Source organism: Sphaeramia orbicularis, chromosome 5 (assembly GCF_902148855.1).
Source record: "Sphaeramia orbicularis chromosome 5, fSphaOr1.1, whole genome shotgun sequence".
In the NCBI taxonomy this organism is placed as follows: Eukaryota; Metazoa; Chordata; class Actinopteri; order Kurtiformes; family Apogonidae; genus Sphaeramia; species Sphaeramia orbicularis.
In genome coordinates this window covers 32,064,946-32,083,820 of record NC_043961.1, presented here as the reverse complement: position 1 = coordinate 32,083,820, position 18,875 = coordinate 32,064,946, and the positions used below count along the sequence as shown (strand labels likewise).

Here is an 18,875-nt window from a genome sequence, read left to right as displayed (position 1 = left end):
TTGTTTTCACTTTGACAAATATTTGTGGCTGATGATATGATTTATTTTGATTGAATAATATATTGAAAGCATGTAATGTATAATTTCAGAAAATAGAGTAACCTTCTTGACATTACAGATACATCCATTTATGTTTCTGTACCAACTTAAAAAATGTTTATGTGTAAATAATAAAAAAGGGTCAGATAGTACATTTATCTGACTGCGACTTTCCAAGTTTTAGTGTGTTTTACATTATTTCAACTCTGATAAATTAAATTTTACCTTGCTAATACACAACTATAAATTTAGTGTAAAGTAATTATCATGTTAAATTAAGAAACAAGAAGAGATGCTCATCAAACAGTCACTGATTGCAAAGCTTGATTGATTGACTGATTGATTGTTCTGACTATTGCTAGGATCTGACCTATGATCCAAGCGATCATGGGTCAATGATGCCAGTAATTTTTTCATAAAAAATTGTAATTTTTTTTATCTTAACAAATAGTAAATACTGTAGTAAGCATCATTCAACTATCCATACCACATTTGAACACTACAGCCCATGCACTTGTAGCATCACTGACCCCCACAGGAACCAAACAACAGACAGTATCATTGAGCCATCAAACTCACATCAAATATTTAACAGAAACAGCCACAGATGTCTTTCGAGCTGTACTTACCACATCACAGAAACTTAACTAACTTCATGAGTTTTGACTAAGTGACATTACTGACAGTCTGAAGTAGGAGTAAGGAGCTTCACACTCCATTTTTGTCTGATATGCTTTGTAACTGGATGCTGAAATGCATCTGACATGTAATTAACTGAGGCGTTCAGTGCATTTGTCAACAATTGCAATAGTAAGAGCCTGGGAATTCGAATGCTGGAGGCTATATTTGCTTTATGTCCAAATAAGACTATATAGAAAGGCCAGACATATTGAATATCGCCTTTTATCATAACTTAATCATACCACAAGAGAATACTTTCACAGCATCTTTGGTTTCACTTTTCTTTTGGAGAGAACACCCAACAGCATAATGGACCATAATGGAGTCTTAATTTAGCTTTAACTAAACACTCGGCCCTATTCATGATGGATGTTTGAAACAATGTCACTGCCAAAGCTCTGTTGGATGGAGTAACCAGTCACAATAATGTATGTGCATGACAACAGACCACATGTAGAATTAAAGACTCTTTGCACATATAGTCACATATTCTTCCCTTTAATTTTAATGTATACAAAAGCATCTGTTAGTGTCCTGAAAATGAGTATATTCTGCTTGATAAAATGCTGTGTAGAAATTATGATACACTAAGATACTTGATTGCATAGCTGGTTAGTTTTTAGAAAAGAATTTGTAATTTTGATCTGGGATTTCATTTAATGTTTGTTTTGATTATGCAGGATAAGCTGACACCAGTGGTGAGCGAAGATGCGGCTGGGAAGCCATCTGATACCATTCTTTCAACGCTAGAGCTATGACCTAAAGAGGAGAGCTGCTTATGCTTGGTGGTCAGAGATTTCAGTATAAAAGAAGCACTCCCATACTCCTCAAAAGTTTTGGTCTGATAGGCAGCCAACAAAGGTAAGTCACCACTATAGCAGGGATCAGAGACTATAATTTATCTGTTTGTTAGAAAATGTTCTTTAACATGAGTGAAGTTTCATATTTCAAGTTTGGTGCTGATGCTTCCAAAGTTTTACGTCTCTAATTTAACTTATTGTTTTCTAGTGTCCACACAACCAGTTCCTGAGTTGGCAACTGAAAGGTAAACAATATGTATATAACTTGCAACTGGTCTAAAAATTCAATTATATACATCAAAATATAATCATATCAACTCTTTTGTTAAATACAAGTTATATGATCAAAAATAGATCTGTGACGTGTCTTCTTTGTATCACATGCAGAAAAGGGTCATCATGAGCGTGGACCCAGAAATGGAGTGCTTTGGCCCAGCTGCCATTTACCTCCGCAAACCTGAAAGGGAGAGAATTGAAGCTCAGAACACCCCTTTCGATGCCAAAACAGCTTATTTTGTGGCCGAGCCCACTGAAATGTATGTGAAGGGGAAACTAGTGAAAAAGGAGGGTGGCAAAGCCAGCGTTGAAGTTTCAGCTGGAAAGGTTTGCATTCATTGACTAACATAATTTAAACAAACTTACACTTACTTACATGTCGTAAATCTTTTCTGTATATTGGTGGTTGTAATCCTTTACTGTGTTGATACAGACCCTCACTGTGAAGGAAGATGAAATCTTCCCCAGAAACCCTCCAAAGTTTGATAAGATTGAGGACATGGCCATGATGACCCACCTCAGTGAACCTGCTGTGCTGTATAACCTCAAAGAGCGCTATGCAGCATGGATGATCTATGTGAGTTTGAAGAGATCAACAGATGACAGATGAAACTTGCTGAGAGATAAGCATCAGTACTAATCTTCTGTGTCTTGACAGACCTACTCTGGGCTGTTCTGCGTGACTGTGAACCCCTACAAGTGGCTCCCAGTGTATGACGCAAAGGTCGTTACTGGATACAGAGGCAAAAAGAGGATTGAGGCTCCACCCCACATCTTCTCCATCTCTGACAACGCCTATCAGTTCATGCTCCAAGGTATCACTCATTGTATATGCTTTTAAATACCTGGAAGTACAGAATCAGAAAAAATAGATGAACTAAAAGATCTATGTTGATATCTTACAGATAGAGAAAACCAGTCAATCCTGATTACGTGAGTGTTAACATTTTTATATAACATGCATTTCTATCAGTAACTTGTTAACAGTATTTGTAATTTAAACACTACTCATGAACACCCCCTTTTTCCAGCGGAGAATCTGGTGCAGGAAAGACTGTTAACACCAAACGTGTCATCCAGTACTTTGCAACAATTGCGGTGGCTGGAGGAAAGAAGGCAGAACCTGTTCCAGGCAAGATGCAGGTAAAAATGTAATATACTGTACCATTGAGTGATAACTTGTCAAATGTAAATTACAAACTCAAACGTGTCATGTTACATTGTTCAAGGGGTCACTGGAGGATCAAATCATTGCAGCTAACCCACTGCTGGAGGCTTATGGTAATGCCAAGACTGTGAGGAATGACAACTCATCCCGTTTTGTAAGTGGGGCTGCACAAAATCCTACAGTTTTAGCGGTGTTTTAAGATTGTGGTGGTCCTTATTTTGGTGGCACTTATTTTTTTAAGTAAAAAAAAATGTAGCATAGAATCAAAATGTAATGGCATTATGCATATTTTATAGAAATATGTCACTTGATTGTATTCTGTATTCTTTTTTGGTAGTCTTCAAGTCTCATAAATATTCCCACACTGACAACTTAATTCCTCTTTAGGGTAAATTCATCAGAATCCATTTCGGATCAACTGGAAAGTTGGCTTCAGCTGATATTGAAACATGTAAGATTTCAGACATTGACATTATCAAGGTTTATTGACATACAAACTGCAACCTTTTTAATTTATTCCATTGTTTTACAGATCTGCTGGAGAAGTCTCGAGTGACCTTCCAGCTGTCTGCTGAGAGAAGCTACCATATCTTCTATCAGCTCACAACAGGTCACAAGCCTGAGCTATTAGGTAAGCAATTTGACATTCATTCATTTTGACTCTTTTCCATAAATATGTGATATTCGTGCTTTACCTTTGACAAACTAAAAATCACTGAATATTTTTTAGAGGCTTTGCTGATCACCACCAACCCCTATGACTATCCTATGGTCAGTCAGGGTGAAATCACTGTCAAGAGTATCAATGACGTTGAAGAATTCATCGCTACTGATGTAAGTAGACACTCATTCCAAGTCAGTTACAGTTTAAAGGTACCAGATATTCTAGGAGAGCCCTTGTTTTTAATTTACACTATAAAGGTTTCCGTTTTATATGTTCTATAAAGTAGAAAATTTGTGTTCTTTGTTTTTCTATGTATTCTTCAGACTGCAATTGATATCCTGGGCTTCACTGCTGAAGAAAAGATTGGCATTTACAAGCTGACTGGAGCTGTGATGCATCATGGAAACATGAAGTTCAAGCAGAAACAGCGAGAGGAACAGGCTGAACCTGATGGCACTGAGGGTAAATGGTGCTTCCACAGTTGTCAGTAATTTTTAACGGGGTTTTTAAGGTAGAGAGTCTAGATCCACTTTATGGTGGGGAAGATTATTTCAGAAAACTTGGAGGGTATCAATTTTGATACATTACTACTTTGCATTACCATGTAAGACTAATGTTTGTTTTTCTGTATTAATCAGTGGCTGATAAAATCGCCTACCTCATGGGCCTGAACTCTGCGGATATGCTCAAGTCCTTGTGTTATCCAAGAGTAAAGGTTGGCAATGAAATGGTGGTTAAAGGTCAAACCGTACCACAGGTAATTTACATAGAATATTAGCTAATAACCACAAATATGGTAGAAATATAGCAGCAGCCCTTTATAACCAGAACTTCAACCTCTCAATTTTCAGGTCAACAATGCTGTCATGGCTCTCTGCAAGTCTGTCTATGAGAAAATGTTCTTGTGGATGGTCGTCAGAATTAATGAGATGCTGGATACTAAGCAGCCCAGGAGCTTTTTCATCGGTGTCTTGGACATTGCTGGGTTTGAAATCTTTGATGTAAGCAAGTCTACCACATAATCTAGTGTAGCTTCACTAAAAAATGCTCAAACAGTATTTCAAAATCAGAGAAGCATCTGTGCTAAAACCTCAAATCACTTCATGTTTTGTTCATGGTAAACTATGTAAATTTCTGTAGTTCAACAGCTTGGAGCAGCTGTGCATCAACTTCACCAATGAAAAACTGCAACAGTTTTTCAACCACCACATGTTTGTCCTTGAGCAAGAAGAGTACAAGAAAGAGGGAATTGAATGGGAGTTCATTGACTTTGGTATGGACTTGGCTGCCTGCATTGAGCTCATTGAGAAGGTGAGACATATGTCATTGTCTAAGAAGTGCACAGAATATTTGATCACATGAAAGTTTGCTTTTTAAATATCATTATTCTTTTTGACAGCCAATGGGCATCTTCTCCATCCTTGAAGAGGAGTGCATGTTCCCCAAAGCCAGTGACATGACCTTCAAGAACAAATTATATGATCAACACCTTGGTAAAAGTGCCCCCTTCCAAAAACCAAGACCTGCCAAAGGCAAAGCCGAGGCTCACTTTTCTCTGGTGCACTATGCTGGTACTGTTGATTACAATGTTCTCGGCTGGTTGGACAAGAACAAAGACCCTCTGAATGACTCAGTTGTTCAGCTCTACCAGAAGTCTTCAGTCAAACTGTTGGCTCACCTCTATGCAACTCACGCCTCAGCAGATGGTACTTATTTCACTATTTCAGGAACTTCACCAAATCAAACAGAATGTCCTGTATCAAGTGAATTTTATGTGATCAGAAACATGTTCATCTGATGTATGTAAATTTTGAAATTAGTTTTAAGTATAGTTAGTAGGATCTTATCAGTTCTATAGAGTTATTATAATTGAAAAATGTGTATATAAAATTTTAAATACTGGATGTAAAATGAAAATAATAACTGTTAACGCTCTTTATAGATGCCAAAGGTGGAAAGAAGGGTGGCAAGAAGAAGGGTGGTTCCTTCCAGACAGTGTCAGCTCTCTTCAGGGTGACTTGTTTTTTTTTTTTTTTTTTTTTTTTTTTTAAATAGTTTAGCATCTTTAGCTTTCAAATAACAAATTATCTGTATTTACCTAATCCTAAAACACTAATCAAATTAAATATGTAAATGTATTTTGAATTTGAAGTTCATGAATTTATTTGAAGTTGTACCTCTATAAATTACTGAGCTCATTTACCACCCTTTCACTACTGAGTGTTTTCTTTGCTTTTACAGGAGAACTTGGGCAAGTTGATGACCAACTTGAGGAGCACTCATCCACACTTTGTACGCTGTTTGATTCCTAATGAATCAAAAACACCAGGTAAGCCTCCTCAAAACATTCATTCATTCATTTTCTGAACCCGCTTTATCCTCACTAGGGTCATGGGGGTCACTTGGAGCCTATCTCAGCTACATACAGGCGAAGGCGGGGTACACCCTGGACATTTCGCCAGTTCATCACAGGGCTGACATATAGAGGCAAACAATCCCTCTCACATTCGCAGCTATGGGCAATTTAGATTAACCAGTTAACCTATCAGTGCATGTCTTTGGATGGTGGGAGGAAGCCGGAGTACCCGGAGAGAACCCATGCAGACACAGGGAGAACATGCAATCTCCATAAAACAGATATCTGAATATATTTTGCAACAAGTCAAACTCATCTCAGTATTTTTGCTAATACTTTCTAAATCATATCTCATGAATCCATAACACACTGATATATCTGTTCATTCATTCACCAGTTGTTACATAGTTACATAAGTGCTTAAGTATCTTCAAATGACACACATTTGAACACATATAAGGTCATTAACACATATACTCTGCAGTATCATAGAACTGTGCAGGTGGCCTTATTTCCATAACACTGAACTATCATTGTGGCTGCTTTAGGTCTTATGGAGAACTTCCTGGTTATTCACCAGCTCAGGTGTAACGGTGTGCTGGAAGGCATCAGAATCTGCAGGAAAGGTTTCCCCAGCCGAATCCTCTATGGTGACTTCAAGCAGAGGTATATACTTACATAAATTCTCTTTTTTTTTAAAATATGGCCAAGTAGCTTACTCATAAGTATTCAACTTCCTTCCCACTAGATACAAAGTATTGAATGCCAGTGTCATCCCTGAGGGACAGTTCATCGACAACAAGAAGGCTTCAGAGAAACTGCTAGAATCTATAAGTGTTGACAAATCTCAATATAGATTTGGCCATACTAAAGTAAGTAACATAGGCTCAAGCATAATCACTAAATAATAAAGTAGTCTGTGGGTTAAAGCATGATAAATATTTGTAGTAATTCATCATTTTTATATCTTTAATTAGGTATTCTTCAAAGCCGGTCTGCTGGGTACTCTGGAGGAGATGAGAGATGAGAAGCTAGTTGAGCTGGTCACAATGACTCAGGCTCTCTGCAGAGGTTATGTTATGAGAAAGGAATTTGTCAAGATGATGGCGAGAAGGTATGTTTATTTTCTATTTTCTATCTAATGTAGGGAGTGTGAGAATCCATATTATGCCTTCAGAGGTAAAAAAGACCGGTGACATATAGACCACATCTGTGTGTTTTTTTTATGTAGAGAAGCCATTTACTCCATCCAGTACAACATCCGCTCATTCATGAATGTCAAAACGTGGCCATGGATGAAGCTATACTTCAGGATTAAGCCTCTTCTGAAGAGTGCGGAAACTGAGAAGGAGATGGCCCAAATGAAAGAGGACTTTGAAAAGACCAAAGAGGAGCTAGCAAAGGCTCTGGCTAAGAAGAAGGAACTTGAAGAGAAAATGGTTTCTCTGTTGCAGGAGAAGAACGACCTGCAGCTTCAGATTCAATCTGTATGTAAAACAGAACAATGGATTTGAATTTGCAGTGATTGTGTATACGTGACTAAATGTTTATGTATTTCATTGCAAAACTAGGAAGGTGAAAACCTTGCCGATGCAGAGGAAAGATGTGAGGGTCTCATTAAAGCAAAAATCCAGCTTGAGGCCAAAGTCAAAGAGGCGTCCGAAAGACTGGAGGATGAGGAGGAAATCAATGCTGAGCTGACTGCAAAGAAGAGGAAGCTGGAGGACGAGTGCTCTGAGCTGAAGAGAGACATTGATGACTTGGAGCTCACCCTGGCCAAAGTGGAGAAAGAGAAACATGCCACTGAGAACAAGGTTAGCAGACTGTTCATCAGGCCTAGTGCATACAGGCAATCAACAGAATACTGACACAATTACTTTATATCTGTAGGTTAAAAACCTGGTTGAGGAGATGGCATCTCAAGATGAGACAATTGCTAAGCTGACCAAAGAGAAGAAAGCCCTCCAAGAGGCCCATCAGCAGGCTCTCGATGACCTTCAAGCAGAGGAAGACAAAGTAAACACTCTGACGAAGGCCAAGGTCAAGCTGGAGCAGCAAGTGGACGATGTAAGATATCTGTTTGGTTTAATAGGCAAAAATGCTTCTATTGCAATTCTATTTTATGTCTTGCAATAATTGTTAAAAGGGGTTCATTACATTATAAATAGATTGAAGGTTCCTTGGAACAAGAGAGGAAGCTTCGTATGGATCTTGAACGCTCAAAAGGAAGCTTGAAGGAGATTTGAAACTGGCCCATGAATCACTAATGGATCTGGAGAACGACAAGCTGCAATCTGAGGAGAAACTCAAGAAGTACGTACATCAGAATAGGAAAATTATTCTTTTCATTGGTCTGACTATGAAAATGTTCAACTTACACTTCTCATTATATTTCCTATTAAGGAGGGACTTCGAGATGAGCCAACTTCTTAGCAAGATAGATGATGAACAGGCAATTGGTGTTCAGCTTCATAAGAAAATCAAGGAACTGCAGGTAATGTGTAAATACAGTATGTTTATCTTCAGTGTTTTAATTTGGTCACAGGAGTTTTATTTTTCTTCCCTGTCATGGTTAGCTTTGTTAATTTACTTAAATCAGCTAAACTGCAAGATCTTTGATATTATTTTGTTTGAATTTTTGTACTGCAACTCATTGCCTTATTTTTGATCAAATGTTTTAAAATTTGGATACGTTATCTGGATACTTAAGAACTATTTGTCATGCCTCCCTCTACCGTTTATAGCAAACATACTTAATTAACCTGGATATATAGTTAATTTGAATATCGCTATGTGGTTCCATTTTTTCCAATCCAGGCTCGTATTGAGGAGCTGGAGGAGGAAATTGAGGCTGAGCGTGCAGCTCGGGCCAAGGTGGAGAAGCAGCGGTCTGATCTCTCCAGGGAACTTGAAGAGATCAGTGAAAGGCTGGAAGAAGCTGGTGGAGCAACATCTGTACAAATTGAAATGAACAAGAAGCGTGAGGCGGAGTTTCAGAAGCTGCGCCGTGATCTTGAAGAGTCCACCCTACAGCATGAGGCCACCGCTGCAGCTCTCCGCAAGAAGCAGGCCGACAGTGTGGCAGAACTGGGAGAACAGATTGATAATCTCCAGAGAGTCAAACAGAAACTGGAGAAGGAGAAGAGTGAATATAAAATGGAGATTGACGACCTTACAAGCAACATGGAGTCTGTTGCCAAATCAAAAGTAAAATCCACAGTTGTTTCCTTGGTTTAATAGTTTTAGTTGTTGTAGTCTATGTTTACAAAGGCAGGGTTGTTATACTGCAATTACACTGCAGACATTTTTGTTTGTAGGGCAATTTGGAGAAAATGTGCCGTTCCCTTGAAGATCAACTAAGCGAGATGAAATGTAAGCATGATGAGCATGTCCGTCAGCTAAATGAAATCAATGTTCAAAGATCAAGACTGGCTACTGAAAATGGTGAGTGAAACATGGGATCAAAGTAATGGAAAACCTGCAGTCTTTTATGAAAAACAAAGATGTCAAATAATTTTTCTTGTTCTGTCAGGGGAGTTTAGTCGTCTGTTGGAAGAAAAAGAGTCTCTTGTGTCTCAACTTACAAGAGGAAAACAGGCTTTCATCCACCAAATTGAGGAACTCAAGAGGCACCTTGAGGAGGAAGTTAAGGTACTGCATCAAGCTGTTCTTATCTTGATTCATGTTGAAATATTACTGGTGAATCTTAAGAAACATTACAATTATGGTCTACTTCTTTTTTATTATGTCATTATTAGGCCAAGAATGCCCTGGCTCATTCGCTTCAGTCATCGCGTCATGACTGCGACCTGCTCAGAGAGCAGTATGAGGAGGAACAGGAGGCTAAGGCTGAGCTGCAGCGTGCAATGTCCAAGGCCAACAGTGAGGTGGCTCAGTGGAGAACCAAATATGAGACTGATGCCATTCAGCGCACTGAGGAGCTGGAGGAGGCCAAGTTAGTCATTTTTTATCGCCTTTACCTATACATTTTAGCTGTTGTTCTGCAGAACTGTACATGTTTTGTTGAGAATATGAGGAGCAGGAGTAGTATTACTGAAATTACACTATATGCATTTGTTTTGTAATTGATTGTTAAAGCAGTTGTTGATGTGTTTCAAAGGAAAAAGCTTGCTCAGCGTCTTCAGGATGCAGAGGAATCCATCGAGGCTGTGAATGCCAAATGTGCCTCTCTGGAGAAGACCAAACAGAGACTGCAGGGCGAAGTGGAGGACCTGATGATCGACGTGGAAAGAGCTAATGCTCTGGCTGCCAGCCTTGACAAAAAGCAAAGAAACTTTGACAAGGTAATTCTTTTTTGTGTGTACTTTAACCTGTAAAATGGCAGGAATCACTCATTTATTTGGTGCACTTTCAGGTTCTTGCAGAGTGGAAGCAGAAGTATGAAGAGAGCCAGGCAGAGCTGGAGGGAGCTATGAAGGAGGCCCGTGGTTTAAATACTGAGATATTCAAAATGAAAAACTCTTACGAAGAGGCACTGGATCATCTGGAGACCCTGAAGAGAGAAAACAAGAACCTGCAACGTATGACTGCAAATTCTAACCTTTATTGTGTATTTTTGTCTTCTAAAAAATATTCACTATTCTTTGATGCTTCATATAGGTTAACTTAAATCCTTTTTGAGGATGCATTGCCTAAATATTGAAGTTCTGTGGTTTGCCTCTTCATAATACAAAAAGTATATACCATTATTAAAGAAAATTAATTTTGCTTTCAAAGAAATACTAATACTGTGTGTGATTTTAATGATGATTCTTTTACTTAACAGAGGAAATTACTGATTTGACTGAACATATTGGCGAATCAGGAAAGACAATACATGAACTGGAAAAGGGAAAGAAAGCAGCAGAGTGTGAGAAAGCAGAAATCCAGACTGCCTTGGAAGAGGCAGAGGTATGTGCATCACTATGTTTGCAAAAATGTGTAGACAAGGAACTAGAGCACCACAGATCTTAATTTTACAATGAGTTCTGTCTAATGTACGGTTCATACTTGATTTATGAAAAAGTTCCCATATTTTTCATGCTTTAGGCTACACTAGAACATGAGGAATCAAAGATCCTTCGTATCCAGCTTGAACTCACTCAAGTCAAAGGTGAAGTTGACAGGAAAATTGCAGAGAAGGATGAGGAGATTGAGCAGATCAAGAGGAACAGCCAGAGAGTGATTGAGACCATGCAGAGCACTCTGGATGCTGAGATCAGGAGCAGGAATGATGCCCTGAGAGTCAAGAAGAAGATGGAAGGTGACCTCAATGAGATGGAGATTCAGCTGAGCCATGCCAACCGACAGGCAGCAGAAGCCCAGAAACAGCTGAGGAACATCCAGGGACAGTTTAAGGTAATGGACATAGTGGTAAACACAGAGAAATCATCATGAAATCACAACTTAAGGCTTCTTAATACATGAATATTGCTGAATTATCTTGAATTCAGGATGCCCAATTGCACCTTGATGAAGCCATAAGGGTTCAAGCTGACATGAGGGAGCAGGTTGCCATGGTGGAGCGCAGGAATACCCTGATGCTGGCTGAGATAGAGGAACTGAGAGCTGCACTGGAGCAGACAGAGAGAAGCCGCAAAGTGGCTGAACAGGAGCTGGTTGATGCCAGTGAGCGTGTGGGACTGCTGCACTCCCAGGTACTATAAATCTATTTAATAAATACTGATAAAATTCAATAAAAAGGTCACATTGAGAAAGTTGTATATGTCATATTTGTTTCCTTTTAGAATACAAATCTCATAAACACTAAAAGGAAGTTGGAGGCTGACCTCTCCCAGATCCAGGGTGAAGTAGATGATGCTATCCAGGAAGCAAGAAATGCTGAAGAGAAGGCCAAAAAGGCCATCACTGATGTGAGTCCTGGCTTTCTGCTACTAATGCCTTATTGTAAATATTAAAATATATATATGTAATATACATGTAATATCTGAGCTTTTAGTAATGTGTTCAGATCATTTCAGTGTTAAAAACAGAAACAGAAAATATTTAATCTGAAATGCATTATGCATCAATCATACAATTTTAGAAATGTATGTAGCAGTTAATGTAAGTTTGTTACAAAAGCAAAAAAAATGTTTGCACTACTTGTCCAACATGGTGTTAGATAATCATAAGCATAAAAAGTTAATGTGTTAATATGCCTTCAATTTAAAAAAAAAAAAAAAAAATTGTTCATTCATATAATTCCACTTGTAGCAAATTATATTTTACATTTAGATGTTATATTATTCCATTTTATTCTTAGCCATTTTACTCACACTGTGTTGCTTGTGCAGGCTGCCATGATGGCAGAAGAGCTGAAGAAAGAGCAGGACACCAGCGCTCATTTGGAGAGGATGAAGAAGAACCTGGAGGTGACAGTGAAGGACCTGCAGCACCGACTGGATGAGGCTGAGAATCTGGCCATGAAGGGTGGCAAGAAGCAGCTGCAGAAACTGGAGGCTAGAGTAGGTTCACTATATAAACATAATTATTAATTTATCGTTAAGTTAAGTGTATTTGCATTCATGTACATCTAATAGATGTATTTGTACTTAAAGGTGTTAGAGTTTGGGCACAGATTGATGTAAAAAAAAACAAAAAAACCAAACTGAAATAAAAAAAAAAGCCTAAGATGAACTGTTATCTTTATACTTGTCAGTTTCTTGTTTGGAGATGATCACTGCTGTCTCTGACAAAAGATCTGGACTTGTTATTGTTAAGGTTCGGGAGCTGGAGACAGAGGTTGAGGCTGAGCAGAAACGTGGAGCTGAAGCTGTGAAAGGCGTCCGCAAGTATGAACGCAGAGTGAAGGAACTGACTTACCAGGTACAGAGAAATGAAACCGAAATGTTAAATCTTATGCCTGACATTTAATTTAGCAATGAGACATCTACTTATTTTTTATGCTGTCTTGTAACCCCGTGAATGCATGACAGTAATAACGGTAAATGAAAAAATAGGAAATAAAGCTCACATATTATTAGTCATTAAAATTTTTTTCTTAAAATGTCCATTAATTTTAATGACTTAAAACAGACTGAATGTAGAATGTGTTTTAAACCCCTAGAGGGCATGAATCACCATCATATGGCTCCAAAAGTGCATGACATACCTAAGTATCATATAGAGCCCCTCAGAACCAGACAAGACATTCTGCAGTTGGTGCTATAAATACGTTCAGCTGCTTATTACTGGTGCACTGCAAGTGTGACATCTATTAAGATGCTTAACACATCTTCACTATGAAATGTTGGAAAGAGGAGGAACTCTTACATGAACACATACTTTGCACTTGCAGTTTTATTGACATGAAAATATTTGTGCAGCGCTAAAAAAAAAACTCTGGAGACCTTTGTGTTGCATTATCTGATTTTGAACAACAAAAGGAGACAATGGAAATCTTGTTAAGTGTTTAGTCTCACAGACTTTACTGTGTAACGCCTCTAGACTGAGGAGGACAAGAAGAATATTGCTCGACTTCAGGATCTGGTTGACAAACTGCAACTGAAAGTAAAATCCTACAAGAGGCAGTCTGAGGAGTCTGTGAGTGCTCTTTCTTTATGAACTATTTGACATATGTACCACAGTTTAACATACCAGGACTATGTGGTTTGTATGTGTAGTAAGACATTGCTTTGTGGTCTCCAGGAGGAGCAGGCCAACACTCACCTGTCCAGGTACAGGAAGGTTCAGCATGAGCTGGAGGAGGCTCAGGAGCGCGCTGACATCGCTGAGTCCCAGGTCAACAAGCTGAGAGCCAAGAGTCGTGAAATTGTCAGGGTACGTAACATCTGAATATTTTTCTTTTGTGAGATTAATAACATGATTCCTAAACACTGACTCCCCGTTTTCTCTTTTGTATCAATTTAAAGGGAAAGGAGGCTGAAGAATGAGCATCAATCTAGACAAGACACAGAACAAGAAGTCATACAATATGGTCTTTTTGTTTGACATGTCACATGTGTGACAAAAATAAAGCACAAGCAATTCAAGGTTAAATTGTTTCAGTTAATTCTTAATTCAAAAGATGTGTGGAAAGTATTGGAAAAAGAAGCAGCAACGAAAGTATCATATGTTCAACTGTAACAGAGATTTTTACACAAATTGGTGCCTTAACTGAACTAACAGTCACTCAGTTATCTTAATTTACATTCACAGTGTCAGCCTTAGTGTTCCCAGTTCTGATTTACTACTCAGATCTGATTTTTACCCCGCCCCCTGAAGGGGAGGCAAGGGGTATTGTTTTTGGTTCAGTTTGTTTGTTTCTTTGTTAACAATCTAGCAGCAAAATTATTGGTTGAATTCATACCAAATTGGGTTTATAGATTGCCAGTGACCAAAAAAAATCTCATTCTATTTTGGGAAAAGTAAGTCAAAGTCCAAATTTTTTATTAATTTTTAAATCTTTTTTTTCTCGCATTTACTTATAATGGGCAAAATTTAAAATGTCTATAAAAACATCAATTTTGTTTCAATTTACTTCAAACTTCACTTATATATAGAGGCAATTAATATGTTGACATCAGCACATGCATAGACATGATGACATCAGCTGGATCGATGCCAAAATAAGCTACAATACGTGCAAGGAGTGGGATTTGTTGTGTCTGGCACCACTTGTGTACTTTTGCTTTGCACAGTATCTTTTAAAATTTGGCCAATATCAGATTCCATGGTAGAAATCACTAATTTCTCCACAAAAGCAATGGCATTAAAAGAGTTCATATCTTTAGTAAAAATGAAAATACTCCACTACAGATAAAAGTTGGGCATTCATTGCCTTATTTTTAACCTATAATATACTATGAAAATTCATTTGCAGTAAAAAGGTCCCTGTTAGTGTTTTGCATTCATGTATGTGTTGCATTTGAACAACTTTGAGGCTTGTGAGTGACCCTCCAGAGCAGAGTTGTGACAAACTTCATTTAATGTGACGAAAAAGTCACATTAAGTGTGACTTACCTGTTCAGATGGGGCTCACATTGAAAAATACCAGATCAGTATCTGATTCAGGACCGGACATAGAAGAGGCCCAAAACAGAATCCCAAAAGATCAGGTTGCATCTGTTCACAGTCATGAAAAAAATAACATGTCTGAGTTACATATGTATGAAAAAATGAGATTTTAAACAATTTTCCTGCAGTGTGTGACTATATCATATAATGGACAATCCATTCCAGTAATTCGCCACTTACATGCAGATATTTTTATACATGTAAATAGTTTACATACAGTTATATGTAATTAATTATATAATTTGATTTTAGATTATTTGAAATAATACATGCCTTCATTTTAGAAAGATAGTAAATTATCCAGCTTATAAAAAAGGACCATTCAGTTAATAGTACATAGTAAAAGCAACATTAGGGTGTGAATTTGTGAAGGGCATCATATGACTACACGCGTGAAGTGTTTCCTGTGCCTGTTATTACCACATACAAGTCCTTTAGGTTATGATAACTGCAAATCTTTACCTTGTGGTGATAATGTTACTGACAGTCTAGTGACCTAACAGTGTTTTTTATGTGCTGCAAAACACATGTTGCTTCATGTCATGTTATGGTTCTGGGATGAAAATAGATCATAACACACAGCAATACATTCACCCATGGTTAAAAGGAAACAGTAGGTGAACATTTATTTGAAGCCCAATGGGTTCTTGTAATTAACTTAATTAGCAAATAATACAATTAGTAAACAGCTTTTTATGATCAGGATTATGACTAATTCCAGGGGGAAAAAAATGAGAGAATAGAAAACAAATAGAACCTAGTTGATAGTCATTTGTTTATGTAAAAATGACACTACTGTCTAATCCTCTTGATTATTGTCTGAAACTGTATAGGTTTATTAATACATCTGCTCGTGTGTGATTAGAGGATATAAAATAATTTATAACTATTATATGTGATCTTTCCCACAAGAGAGTAGGACAGCTTTACTAATATCCTTCTGCAGACAGAATTCTCACTCCATCACAAAACATATTGATTTTACAATTTGAGAAACAAACCATGATAGATGATTTCATCCCCTTTACCCACCCAAGTCAATTTACAATTTGCTATTGATTGCTTTATGTACTGTGTCTTTATAATCCTATGCTCTATCTTTTTTTTTTACTGTAGGATAATTATAGAAGTGACCAAATTATGCAAAGGTGATTCATCTTATTGATTATCTATTGTCGATATTTCAGTCATCTTTCTCAAAACAATAGAGTTAATTGAAGCATTCATCAGCAGTCCAATTATTTGCATTGCGTTTTGCCTCTATAACTGTACTCCCATCTTGTGTAGTTGTTAATAACACTGACCTTTGTAACACAGAAGACTTAAGACCATGAAGGAAGTACAATTTTTATATCAAAGGTTGTTCCACAATAAGACAGCTGATAAGGCAGCTGATCTCTGAGAACATTGTGGAGGAGCCAGCTATATTTGTATTTCTTCCAAATAAGCACACCCAGGAGCATAAGAGATCAAGTATCACATTTTTATTGAATATATAGGCCGATGTTGTCGGGTGTGAAGTCCTCAGTGTTTAGCTCCTTACGCCGTCTGTTGTCTTTGCCAGTGCAGTGTCATCTTTCAACAAGGAAAGAATGCAAACTACTACACATCATATAACATGATCCCCATCTTACAGCGTATGGGGAACAAACACTTGACTTAGATGGAGGTCAAGCTACGAGCCTGGCCTTGTCTTCAGTTCATCTGTCAGGACACACAGAACAACAAGGCCATTTAAAGAAAGGGTTTAAAAATACATCAGCGCCCTCGAGACAACACAAGTGCCTGTCTTGAAAAACCTGGAGACACAAATCTGATCACCTGTTCCCCACAGATTCCACATCGGACATCGTTGCAATAGCCAGAGTTTATAATCCAACAAATAAATAAGCCATGACATTTATGTAGTTTGACACATACAGAAGGGCTTCTAAAGCAACCAGCTGTGTTATATGCTGGTATAACAGGACAAAATACATCAAAAACATCCATTATCCCTGATACTGACAGTTGACATGTCAACAGCAGGGGATTGACCTGAAGATAAAGCTGTCTGTGCCTTCGAACCTTTGACTTTTAGCAGTACAAAGGGGAGATGACTTGGGCGCTGTCTGAACCCAGTTATTGTATTCTGTCAGTGATGGAACCTGATATTCTGACAAGTGAGAGGAGTGAAAGTCAAAGTTAAATGAAATGTGTCAAAATGTGTGGAAATTGAAAGTAGTAGTGATGAAGTAAGACACATTTTTCAAGTGTTTTTTGTCTGTAACACTATGTTGCAAGCATTGGAGGCTTATTTGCTTTCATAAACATAGATGGAACAATATTCATAGATCGAAGTGCACAATATCAATATGAAAACAACTAAGAAAGGAGCTCAAAAGCAAAATAATTTCTGGGTTTTTTTTTATGATTTGCGCTGATAAAAAAAAAAACCATACCATATTCAGCATCACTAACTTGTTTATTGGTTAATTACACTGTCATTTCTGTACGACTACTATGACTACTGCTAAAAATAATAATATTAAGATTTATTTGTAAGCGCCTTTCGGTAAGCTCAAAGACTCTGCACATCAAAAGGTAAAAATACAATAAATAGATACATTTCCTGTTGTTCTAATATAAGAAGAAGATATAACATATAGTCCTTAAATGTAAATTTCAATGTGTAAAATATACTATAACAGTCATCACATATTAATGAACAGTAGATGTTACTTCAGACTGATAAACTATATAATAATGCACTATTTTTCTCCATTTTCATCTAGCTTTTTAAGCATTTTCCTGTATTTAGATGAGATAAGGCAGGATAAAATAGTGTGGTATGTATCAATAAGGTTGGGTGTTGTACTTGTATGTATAGGTATATCACTAGACCACCAAGCCTCTCAAAAACATATTTTATTATCTTTTTATTAGAACACTGCCACCTCAAGTCAGAACCTCAGAACAACATAATCAAATGATGAAATAGGTTTATGTTTCACAAAATGTTTGACCAATTAAAAAAATCAGGTTATTAAGTTATAAAATATCTGTAAATAATGTTAACAGATTTAGCCTTTTTTTTTTTTTTTTTTCAAAATTCATAATTCAGAGTATGGCTGTAGCTTCTAGAAATAAGAAACCCTTTCACCTCTTTAAACTCAGCGAGACGGGATAAACATCTGTCATCAGTGTGAACTCTAGGATTAACACACTGTCATGAACCATGACACAAATCCAACACCTGATCCCATACATCACAAAATATTTGACATTCTGTGCATCGTAATACTTTTTACGGCCAACTTAGGGTCAGAATCTGTTATATTATTTTTTGCACTTTCAAATCACTGTGTGTCTAGTGAAACCTGATACTGTTTGACCTCCAGACAGCTCCTAGAAGTCTGGAAGGTCAAAGGTCAGACAGGGTAAACATGGCAAATACTGTCTTTAACCTTCCACTTTCGTTTGTGGGTGCCAGATCATTGTCATGGTTTCATTTTTTAACAAACAATCAAACAAATAACTTTTTCATCATTCATTTATTATTTAGTGAGAACAGGTTTAGCACATTTGATGGGAATAAATATTGCAAGAAGTGGGATTTTACTACATCCTAAAATAACAACTGTATTTGTACATTGACATAAGATAAAATGACATTTTGTTTGTTTCAGTTTGGTTTATGTAGGTGTTAAATCTTTAATTAGGCTTCTACATGTGTCTCATATATCTGTGAGATTATGTCAATATATTATAGTTTAAACAGAGTTAAATAATTAAGACATTATTTGTAAAAATAAATAAATAAATAAATACAAATTAAAACAAAACACAGACACAGTTCAGAGAGTAACAATAGGCTCTTAATGTCCACAGATT

The 18,875-nt window shown here is 37.3% G+C and overlaps 1 pseudogene; it reads left to right on the top strand.

Moving 5' to 3' along the window:
• The first annotated feature begins 1,497 nt into the window (after positions 1-1,497).
• Positions 1,498-13,985, top strand: LOC115419630 (myosin heavy chain, fast skeletal muscle-like; annotated as a pseudogene).
• Positions 13,986-18,875: the final 4,890 nt, after the last annotated feature.